Source organism: Ovis canadensis, chromosome X, assembly GCF_042477335.2.
Source record: "Ovis canadensis isolate MfBH-ARS-UI-01 breed Bighorn chromosome X, ARS-UI_OviCan_v2, whole genome shotgun sequence".
Lineage (NCBI taxonomy): Eukaryota > Metazoa > Chordata > Mammalia > Artiodactyla > Bovidae > Ovis > Ovis canadensis.
In genome coordinates, this window is record NC_091727.1 from 14,319,001 (window position 1) to 14,328,833 (window position 9,833).

Below are 9,833 nucleotides of genomic sequence, written 5' to 3' on the forward strand. Positions count from 1 at the left end.
GGCACATTGGATGGGGAAGGATATTGTAGGCAAAGAAGATATCCTTCTGCATCTTGAAACTCGGAACACTGTCTGTTTCAGGAGGTCATGGAACACGATAAATTGTGATAGCTTCAAGTAATGTCGTGGCAATGAGGACAAAGAGAAGATGCATTAGAGAACTATTTCAGAAAGCTTGACCTGCCTTGGATACCTTATCACATGCAGAATGGATTGATAGAGAGGGCTGGGGATTTTTAAAGAAGCTATAGGAAATCCAGATGTTTCAGGCAGCTAGGTATGTTTGACACTCTGGAAAGAAATCTGTACTGAAAATAAAAAGCTGAAATTATTATCTGGTCAAATTGTCAGGAGAGGTACAAATTCATTGCTGTTGGAGGAAAAATCAAGATCAGTGTCTGGTATCATCATTTGCCATAAAACATGCAGACCTGGTGGGTAACTGGAGCTTGATCACCTGCACACATCCCTGAATTGGCAACTCTAATGTTCTGCTGAGGATTAGGCATTCCTGGAACATGGTGCATGGAAGAGGATTTAGCTGGGGTTGATATGATTTGAAAATAGGTCCAGGAGGAGGGAGAGGGAAGGGCAGAAGGGAGGGAGAAGGGGGAGGGGAGGAGGAAGAAGGGAAAGAAAAAGAAGAGAAATAGCAATAAAGGGGTATTTAGAGATATTTTTGTCACACACTTACTCTGTGTCTGGAACTTCATATCAACCTCTAATTTATATCCTCATAACAAACTTAGGAAGTAGGTATTCTTATTGCCACTAAACTTAGAGAGCTGCTCAGACTCAGGAAAGTTAAGCAAATTCCTAAGGATACACTGCTAAGGAATTAGAAGGGTGTGTCTGCTTGGCTATCTCCAAAATTTCCGAAAGTTTCATCAGCCAAGGAGCTTTGAGTCTATGATGATATTTAGAGGAGAGGGGCAAAACCAAGCCTTGGACAAAGAAACTCAATCAAGTGATATGGGTGCAATAATGTCCATTAACAATCAAGGGGGGTCCTAGCTAGAATCGGGCTTCCCTCCTGTGCCAATGCAGGAGACGCAAGAGACATGGGTTCCATCCCTGAGTTGGGACGATCCCCTGGAGGAGGGCCTGGCAACCCACTCCAGGAGCCTTGCCAATAGCATCCCATGGACAGAGGAGCCTGGTGGGCTACAGCCCATGGGTCACAAAGAGTTGGACATGACTGAGCACACACACGCTAGCTGGAATCAAGGAGGAAGAGACTTGGAAGAAACTCTGTTCTTTGGGCCAGGACAACATGGAGAAATAGAGGGTGGAAGATCAAAGACCAAGAGAAATAACTCAAGTCTGAAACAGCTTAGAGTCCATGAGGATCTTGGGAAACATGACGTTAATAGTAAAGGCGCTGTAACTTTGGGGAATGTTTGGGTATTTCAGTCTTTTCTCTGATGATATAAAGGTCTAGACAAGCTTGCAGCGAAATTAATTCCTATGAAAGAAATACATAGGGTACCGTTGTATGTGGAGCAGCAATGAAGCCATTTCATCCTGTGCCCCAGCAGACAGAGGTGCATTTCAATGCAGAGGATGCCAGGAGGTTCCACCTAGTCCAGGCTGGGATTCACATCACGCCATGTGTTCTGGGCTGCTGGCCCTCCAGGCAAGACTAGGCCAGAGCCAGCCCACATCAGCTCACAAAGAGCTGAGCTGACGGCACACACCTCTTCCCCACTCCACATTCACTGATGTCAAATTAGCGGTTTGTAATCATTCACGGTGGGAGCATTTATACCATGGAAACTGGCAAATGCTCTAAATCAGGACTTTTTTTTTTTTTTTCTAAAAGGCAAGTCTGCCTCTAGGTATTAACACAGATGGCAAAGGGTGAGGGGACTTGTGGGGAGGTCTTGGGCATCTGGGAGCCAAGATGAGAGGGATCAAAAGGCAAAGAGGAGGGTATTGTATGCACTCCCCAACCGGATCTGAGTGAGGTGATGTGAGCCAAAGAGAGGAGCTCTACACAGCAGGGACGGTGGGCACCAGCCACACCGTGTGAATCTAAGTCGTGACCCAGAGCAGGGAGGGAGGGTCTGTCGAGTGTTTCTGTTTGTTTGTTTTGCAGACAATGGGACTCCGTCACTGGGACTCTTTCTGACAGAGAACGCTGGTAGTGATGTCAGCACCTGGGTGCATCTCCTTAAAGCTGCAGCTGAAGACCAAGGCGCGCTTCACTGAGAGTATACGAGGTATTCTTGGTGGACTCTCAGAACTAAACAAAGTTGACTTTAAGGAAGAGCCTGGAGACATGGTGCTCACAGGTGAGGCCTATGATCCAGCTGTGTGTGGGCATTAACAACAATGTCACCTCATCTGTACCTCTGTTTGTGAGACCTGGGGGATCTGGGTTACAGTTATTTTGTCTGCCCCAACAGATCTGGTCCACATTTGTCTGTGAAACAGGCAGACTTCTAAGATAGTGCCTGGTAATTCCCACCACCTGGTAGTCAGGGCTTTTTATAACCTCTTCCTGTTAAGTATGGGCAGGACCTAGTGACTTGCTCCTAATGAATAGCATATGGTAAAGAAGATTTGATGCTTTTGACATGTGGTGTTGGAGAAGACTCTTGAGAGTCCCTTGGACTGCAAGGAGATCCAACCAGTCAATCATAAAGGAAATCAACCCTGAATATTCACTGGAAGGACTGATCCTGAGGCTGAAGCTCCACTACTTTGGCCACCTGATGCAAAGAACCAACTCATTGGAAAAGATCCTGATGCTGGGAAAGATTGAGGGCAAGAGGAGAAGGAGAGGATGAGATGGTTGGATGGCATCACTGACTCAATGGACATGAATCTGAGCAAGCTTCGGGAGATGGTGAAGGACAGGAAAGTCTGGCCTGATGCAGTCCATGGGGTCGCAAAGAGTCAGACACGACTTAGCGACTGAACAACAAAAACAAAGTCATGGGATGTCCATTTGATGATTAAGTTAGAAAATACCATGACTCCATCCTGCTAGTAGACCAACTTTATTGCCTTCTGAGCTCACACACTTTGGTAAAACAAGGCATCAGGTTAGAAAGGTCCATACGGCAAGGAACAGCCACAGAAAGCTGAGCCCTCAATCCAACAGCCCTTAAGAAACTGACTCATGACAACCACCAGATGAGTGAGTTTGGAAGTCAGTCCCTCCCCAGTTGAACTTGATAGGAGACCACAGCCTTGGTGACACATTGATCACAGTATTAGAAGAGTCTCAGAGCCAGAGGACCCACACAACTCAGCTATGTCAGAATTCGTAATGCACCGAAACTTTCAGATAATGAATGTGTGCTGTTTTAAGCTGCTAGGTTCCCAGGTCCTGTGCTTTGTGATAGTAGATACTAATACAGGTTGGGAGGCCACAGATGTTTGTTCTATGAGTTTCTGCTTGGCATTACCACTCAAACATAAATCCTACAGCAAAACACACACACACACAAAAAAAAAAAAAAAAACATAAAAGGTAGTCAAAAGATGGCAGGCTAAGGACATGGAAACAACCATCATCCATTGACAGAGGAATGGATAAGGAAGTTGTGTACATATACACAACGGAATATTACTAAGCTATAAAAAGGAATACATTGGAGTCAGTTCTAATGAGGTAGATGAACCTAGAGCCTGTTACACAAAGTGAAGTCAGAAAGAGATAAATATTGTATATTAGTGCATATATACGGAACCTAGAAAGATGGTACTGATGAGTCTATTCGCAGGGTCGCAAAGGAGATGCAGACCTAAAGGACAGACTTTTGGACTCAGTGAGCGAAGGCGAGGGTGGGATGATTTGCGAGAGTAGCACTGAAACATGCATACTACCATATGCAAAACAGCCAGCCAGTGGGAGTTTATTGTATGAGGCAGGGCACCCAAAGCCAGTGCTCTGGGACAACCTAGAGGGTGGGACGGGGAGGGAGGTGGGGGGGACTATGTACACCTATGGCTGATTCATGCTGATGGATGACAGAAACCATCACAGTGTTGTAAAGCAGTTATCCTCCAATTAAAATAAAATTTTAAAAAAGATGGCAGGCTATTAACAAAAATAATATCTAAGGGTATAAAAGAGATACAGTAACAAATAGATTGACTTTGGAAAGTCAGGTAAAATCAATTTCAACTTCTGGTTGTCAAGCATAAGGCAAGGCCAAGGCCTGACAGGTTTGACCAGTAAAGAAACATGAACAGATTTTAGAATCAGACAACGTATTACATAGATACTGAAAGGACGCCTAGCCAAAGATGGCAGCTCCCCATGGCCCTCACTCAGGGGAACACTGAAATTTAAATGGCTAGATGAGTATGACATCAACGACTGGACATTTTCTTGTCTGTGGACAAGAACTGTTTTACATTGCTCTCTGTTATCTACAAGCTAGAACTGTAAAATTCTCCCACAGAACCAGGACAAACAAAGGAGCGGGGTTGGGGGGGAAGTATATAGATCTACACTGAAACAGACATCTCTCATTACACCACCGTTCCAAGTTCTGTGAGGGTACGAACTCATTTAAGATCGACAATGATGATGTACGGAAAGTAATGTGATTATCAGCATTTTGTAAAGAAGAACTCTAAGGCACAGACTTCTCTGGTGGTCCAGTGGTTAAGAATCAACCTGCTAATGCAGAGGACACGGGTTCAGTCCCTGGTCTGGGAAGATTCCATATTCTGCAGGGCAATTAAGCCCAAGCTCCACAACAACAGAAGCCACCACAATGAGAAGCCTGCTCACCACAACTAGAGAAAGCCCACGGGCAGCAATGAAGACCCAGTGCAGTCAATAAATAATTTTTAAATTATTAAAAAGAAAAAGAAATCTAAGGCACCTAGAAGTTAAACTGCACCATTCAAAGTCACACAAAGTGAACAGCAAAACCAAACTTTGAAGTGAGTCTATGCTCTTGGCCACTGGGCCCTCCCTGACTCTGCAGTGCTTGGTTGACAAAGGTCCTACAAAGGAACTATTGAAAAAGGGAAGTGGCTGACTTTTAAGGTCTGGAGAGCAGAGAAAGGATACAATTTGGATGATTGGGTTGTTCTTTACCTTCCAGAAGCTGTGATGCTTGCTGTCCTCTAAGAAGGACAAAAGAAACTAAAAGCAAAACAAAAGGAATCTTCTGTGAGGGGCAGCGTTTCATTCCTTGTAGACACGAGAGAAACCAAAGCACAGAGCAGGCGCTGTTCCTGAGATGCTGACAACTTGAGAACTTCTCTCTCTAAAGCAGTGTTTCTCAATGGGGCAATTCCACTCCCCACCTCAGGGGAATTTTGACAATGTCTGGGGATTGGGGTTATCACAATCGGGGCAGGGGTGCAGCTGGCATTGAATGAGTGGACACCAAGGATGATGCTTTACAAGCTTCCATCACAGAACAGCCTCTACCACGAAGGATAGCTGAGAAATCCTGCCCTAGACAAAGGTGTATGCTCAGCCTCAGAACATCTGCAGGAAAAGAAGAGTGTGGAGAAAGAACAGACGGATATAAAATAAAACAGATGAATATAAAAGCAAGAATCAGCTACATTGTCCTTTGGTCAAATGGATTCCTCAAAAAGCCAACAAAATGGATCAACAGAGCCCTAAATTGGTTTCTCTCTTAAGTTATTGGTTGTATACATCTCCAAAACACACCAAATATCTGGCTCATAGCTGGAGCCAATAACTGAGAATCATACCCTGAAATTCAGTCTAAGTAACCTTTCTTCCCAGCAACACACCCAGTCAACAATTAGGATCATTGAGTACCTTGTAAAATGCCTGGCCATCCATTTTGCTGGCTTCTAAGTAAACACAGAAATACAGAAAGCCTGAAGTGCTTCATTATCCAGCAACAAAATTGATTCACTGAGAGTCCACAAGCAGAGCCACTTTAACTGAAGCGGTGCATTCGTATAATTTGAGGTGCATAATCGCAAAGCCAGAAAGCCATTTGGTCATTGACACATACAAACAAGCCCAAGAAATTTCAAAAGAACAGCCTTCCTAGAATAAAACCCAAACATATGGTGGAGAAATAAAATAATCCAACCAACAAAACACCCTTCCGTGAATACAGAAAAGAAATGGAACCCAATCTATTAAAGGGCAAGCACCGCCAGACTTATGTGCATGGAAGTGAGCTCAAAGGTATCTGCAAAGCCCAGACAGAATTTCAGACAAGTTTCTCCAGTGAAGTAGAAGAAAAACTAATTCAATCTTCTCTTATCTCCTTCAGGGATAAGTGAATTCACCTTGCCGAGAGTCTCCTATACACCTCAGGAGAGAGTTAATTTTGGAGGTGTGTATATATAATACCAAGGATCAGAAGGCTCCTGACATTTCATTAGAAAATGAAAATGTCAACATCATATGGTCATCACTTACATGTGCAATCTTAAAAAATGATATAAGAGAACTTATTTACGAAACAGAAATAGACTCACAGACAAAGTAAACAGGTTTGTGGCTACCAGAGGGGATGGAGGTTGGTGAGAAATTAGGAGTTTAGTTGGGGAGTAACATACACATACTACTATGTATAAAAGTAGGTAAACAACTATAGCGCAGAGAATGATATTCCATGTCTTGTAATAACCTATAAGGGAAAATAATCAGAAAAAGAATGTGTGTGTTTATATGCAGATACATGTATAACTGTGTCAGTTTGCTGTACACTTGAAGCTAACAATATTGAAAATTAACTAGACTTCAATTAAATATAGCTATTAAAAATTAAAACACCATACCTCTTACTGGCACTATAATGTTTTTCAAGAAATAGTCTAAGGAGAGGAGAACAAAGAAGCAGCCACTCCTTCCTTCCTTCAAGGAAATTCACCATTTTGCCCTTATCATACAGACAGAAGACAAAGGAATAAGTATTTGTTTAGCTCCAACTAAGTACCTGGCCTTTAAAGTACAGTCAAGTCTTGTTATTTGTAGCAGTTTCAGTCTATACAGTCACCATAAACCGTGGACTTACCATAAACACCAAACCACTGCTCCTAGGGGAAACAGGGTTCAGTTCAGTTCAGTTCAGTCACTCAGTCAGGGTTAGGTTCCTGCAATCATCTGGCCACATCATTTTTGCCAACTGAGCAACACAAAACCTTGTTTCATGTGTTTCTGTTTAAAAACACATTATGTAATATATATATTGCTAGTTCATTAAGACTAAAGTTAGGGCCGGCAGCACAATAACCCAGGCCTAAAGGAAGCTTCTCTAACACATGTAATTTCTCCAAAAGGCATCTCACAGCCATCTTGCACTTAGGAACGCTGGACTGCACTTCAGCACTATATGCTTGGGGGCATTTAAAACAGCAGAAAAGGTCACAAAAAATGTAAAAAAACAGCACAGGTGACCTTTGAACAACACAGGTTTGACCTGCAAAGCTCCACTCACACACAGGTGGTTTTCAGTGGCCAATACTCCAGTACTGCAGCATCTGCAGTGGGTTGAATCTGTGGATGCGGAACTGCTGATATAGAAGGCCAATGCTTTTGATATGCAGATTTTCCACTGTGCAGGGGTTGGGAACCCTAACCCCCTTATTGTTCAAGGGTCTAGTGTACAAGGATGCAAAATCTGTGGCACTAAATAGACCCAAAAAAGGACACTTGTTTATAGCATGAGAGATGAAACAAGAAAGTGGAGCATTGTCCTATTTGACTTCAGCTGAGAATGTGTTTTGAGGAACTCAAATTTTTTTTTGCCACTCCGCCTCTCTGTGAATGATTGTGAAAGAGATGTAAGTATTAATTTGGAGCTATAAATAAATTTCAGCAAGCAGGCAAATTCACAAATACAGAACTGCAAAGAGTAAGGATCAACTGTGTATTATTCTGTTTAAATCTTACTATGACCTTGCAAAGCACGTACTATAATCTCTATTTTACATAAAGAGAGCAGGTTTCAAAAAGTTAAATAACTTGTCCAAGATTACAAATAGAGCTTCCCTGGTGGTCCAGCTGGTTAAGAATCCACCTTGCAATGCAGGAGACACCAGTTCGATCACTGGCCCAGGAAGATCCCACATGCTGCAGGGCAACTAAGCCTGGATGCCACAACTACTGAGCCAGCGCTCTAGAGCCCACAAGTCACAACAAGCCCACAGACCAGGACTACTAAAGTCCGCACACCTAGAGCCTGTGCTCTGCAACAAGAGAAGTCACCACAATGAGAAGCCTGTGTGCAGCAACAAAGACCCAGTGCAGTCAAATCAATCAATTAATGATAAAAAAGATTACAGACTAATAAGTGATCAATCTGTTGTTGAACAATCCTAGGTCCTGAAGTCCACTGAAGATCATCCAACATCAGCAGCCAGGCAAAGTATTAATGAAAAACCTTTGGCCAACCCAACAGGAAAGACCAGCGGACTTTCCAAGTCAAGACACATTCAGGAGCTGTCCTTCAGCTCCTATTAAGGCTGCTTCTTACACAGTCTAGTCGAACATACTCTCAACTTGGCATCTTTGTGTGCTCTTGCCTACAAAGGGAGTGGCTAAGTGGGCACTACCTTTCTGGAAGAGCAGTGAAACAGCACCTGTGTGGAAACGTTGAGGTCCTGCCACAGAAGAACGACTTTATGAAAATTGCAAATGTGGGGGCAAAAATTGTTCCTCCTTAGCCTAACCTCCAAGTTATCCAACATGGTGACTCTGAAGATTTCACTGTTGTTAGATCAGCTGGCAGAAAGGTGAGCAGTGTTCTCTCCCTTAGCTCAGACAAATGCGTCAACTCTCAGTCTGAAAGTGGCAGATTTACCTAGTCTGACTTTTCTGAGACTTCCACTGGGGGTTTCTGACATTCCAGGGAGCATTTCTCAAAGACCTCCAGTTTTGCGGCCCATTGGATCATTGGTCCAACAACTGCTTTCCCTGGGAGGTGGAGTCACAGTCACTCCTGCTCTAAAGGTCAATCCCTTGGTTCTCTATCTTCTAAAACCTTCCTATCATCTCTCCTCCAACTGTCCTAATTCTTCGGCACATGAAGCCCCCAAGACTTCCTCTCCAACCCCAAGTGAAAAAATAAGAGTTGTGTCACTGAGGCTCCAAGGGGCCTGTGTGCCAGCCTGGAGGAGAACCTGTGCCTCCTCCCTCCCTTGCTCTCAGGGATGTGACGGCTGGCACTCCTGGTCCCCAGACTGAGGAGACTCACAGTTCTCTGAGGCTGGCCCTCCCACATGAAGGGAACAGGAAACTTCAGGACAGCAGCCTAGAGCCCAAGGCATCAGCAGCTGAAATGGCAAGAGAGAAGAATGCTAGCAGGGCTATGTTTGCTAGCACATGGTGGAAGCTCCAGGAATTCTCTTTTTTCCTGGAGCAGCAGCAGCAGCAGCAAATTGAGGGAAGAACAGGTCTTGTCAGTTCTGGGTGTGGGATGAAGAAATGCTGCTTTGCAATTACTGTTGAGACCCTATTTGGGGACCAGACATGATGAAACATGAAAGATGTGTATTGGGTCAATAATCTACTCCCTAAAGTTCATAGAAAGGTGTTTCATCATACAAGTTTAAATATGGTACCTTGTCTTTTCTCCCCTCTGGACCTCTCTAGAGTTCTACGAGTGATAAATTCCCATGGGCATTGAAAGAAAGAAAGTGTAGTCACTCAGTCATGTCCAACTCTTTGCGACTCCATGGACTGTAGCCCACCAGGCTCCTCTGTCCATGGGATTTCCCAGGCAAGAATACTGGAGTGGACAGCCATTACCTTCTCAAGGGGATCTTTCCGACCCAGGGATCGAACCTGGGTCTCCCACATGGCAGGCACAGTTTTTACCATCTCAGCCACTAGGGAAGCCCTCCCATGGGCATCAGTTGGGGCT